The 2,301-nt window shown below is 47.1% G+C and overlaps 1 pseudogene across 1 annotated transcript; it reads left to right on the top strand.

The window, feature by feature from the left end:
• Window positions 1-395: 395 nt before the first annotated feature.
• On the top strand, window positions 396-1,745 carry LOC116274130 (annotated as a pseudogene). The gene has a single exon (XR_004182644.1). The product of XR_004182644.1 is annotated as a WD repeat domain phosphoinositide-interacting protein 4 pseudogene (transcript).
• Window positions 1,746-2,301: the final 556 nt, after the last annotated feature.

Genomic DNA, 2,301 nt, shown 5'->3' with positions numbered 1-2,301 from the left:
AAGGGAATTGTCAGTGATCTCATATTGGGTCTACATTGGGGATTATACCCTCAGTGAGCTAGAGATGGGACAAGTTTAGGGACTGATTTTCTTAGAGGCAATCATTACCTGGTAATTTTCCTGGCAATTGAATTATGATCTTAGAAACAAATGCTTTTAAATAAAAAGTCAGCTGGGTATGGTGGCTCATGCCTGTAATCCCAGCACTTTGGGAGGCCAAGGCAGGCAGATCACTTGAGGTCAGGAGTTCAAGACCAGCCTGGCCAACATGGTGAAACTCCGTCTGTACTAAAAAAAAAAAAAAAAAAAAAAATTACAAAATTTAGCCTGGTGTGGTGGTGCACACCTGTAATCTCAGCTACTTGGGAGGCAGGAGAATCGCTTCAACCTGGGAGGTGGACGTTGCAGTGAGCCGAGATTGTACCGCTGCACTCTAGCCTAGGTGAAAGAGCAAGACTCCGTCTCAAAAACAAACAAATAAACAAACCTTCTGGTCTTGGTGGGTGGTAGTAGTAGCCCCAAGTTCTCAGAGATCTCAGTGCTGATCTGGGACGATGCCCGGGAGGGCAAGGACTCCAAGGAGAAGCTGGTGCTGGAGTTCACCTTCACTAAGCCAGTGCTTTCTGTGCTCATGCGCCATGACAAGATCGTGATGGTGCTGAAGAACCGCATCTGTGTGTACTCCTTCCCAGACAATCCCCGAAAGCTGTTTGAGTTTGATACCTGGGACAACCCCAAGGGGCTCTGTGACCTCTGCCCCAGCCTGGAGAAGCAACTGTTAGTGTTCCTGGGACACAAGTGTGAGAGTCTGCAACTTGTGGACCTGGCGAGCACAATGCCTGGCACCTTGTCTGCTCCATTCACCATCAATGCACACCAGAGTGACATAGCCTGCGTGTCTCTAAACCAGCCAGGGACTGTAGTGGCCTCAGCCTCCCAGAAGGGTACCCTTATTCACCTCTTTGACACACCATCCAAGGAGAAACTGGTAGAGCTGCGCCGAGGCACTGACCCTGCCACTGTCTACTGCATTAACTTCAGCCACGACTCCTCCTTCCTCTGTACTTCCAGTGATAAAGGCACCGTCCATATCTTTGCTCTCAAGGATACCCGCCTCAACCGCCGCTCCGCACTGGCTCGCTGTGGGCAAGGGCCTATCATTGGGCAGTACGTGGACCCTCAGTGGAGCCTGGCGAGCTTCACTGTGCCTGCTGAGTCAGCTTGCATCTGCGTCTTCTGTCGCAATACTTCCAAGAACGTCAATTGTGTCATTGCCATCTGCGTAGATGGGACCTTCCACAAATAGTCTTCACTCCTGATGGAAACTGCAACAGAGAGGCTTTTGACGCGTACCTTGACATCTGTGATGATGATGACTTTTAAGGACCCTGGGGGCTGTGCTAGGGACCTGCGGTGGCAGACTGCAGAGCTGAGCCTTGGCAGTGGGGCGTGCTTGGAAGCCACCAGCCAGCAAGTGTTAATGGGGCCGGTGCCTACTTTCCACTCAGCAGAGCTATGTCTAAATAAAGAGCTCACTTCCCCCCAGCACTTCTTGATGACTGTGTGCCCCAAGGGCCAGGCCAGAGACCTAGGAAGGCAGCAACCCCTTGGGATCCCTAACCTGGAGGAAATTGTCAGGGACCTAGAAGGAGTGCCCTAATCCAACCTGGGGATTTTTAAAAAGCTTCCTAGGAAGAGATGATCTCTGATGTGATGAATACAAATAAAAGACCCTTAATGGCAAACAACAACAACAACAACAGAAAAACAACAAAAAACAAACATCAGGTACTGTTGGTAATTTACATGTGCCATCTCACCAAATTTTCATAACAACCCTATGAAGTCCATTTCACAGAGACGATAACTTGCTCAAAATCATGCAGTTAGCAAGATGGCTCAGAATCTCTATTCATAACCACTATACACACTGCCTTTGTTATGTTTCATGTTATCAGAAATGTTATTACTTTGGAATGTTATTTATCACAACAGACAAAACCTAATCAACAGACATCATCCTAACCTTCTAAAAGTCAATCTGAACAGTTTGACAGAATGAAAACTTAATGTAGACTAAGACCCCATTGTACCCAACTTTGTATACTCAAGGTTGATGAGGTACTATGCCTGCTATTCTCTAGTTACTTGGTGAGGCCATCACTAATCTCAGTAGATTCTGGGGATTTGAAGGCAGTGACCACTTGAATCAAAAAATAAAATGTTGACTACAAGCAGAGCAAGTAACTGTATGATATTCCTTTTCCCCAGGACAAATGTTTCCACTATTTTCATTCTGAT

Source organism: Papio anubis, chromosome 3 (genome assembly GCF_008728515.1).
Source record: "Papio anubis isolate 15944 chromosome 3, Panubis1.0, whole genome shotgun sequence".
NCBI lineage: Eukaryota > Metazoa > Chordata > Mammalia > Primates > Cercopithecidae > Papio > Papio anubis.
Note: the sequence above shows the minus strand (reverse complement) of the source record. Positions and strands in the feature narration are given on the sequence as shown.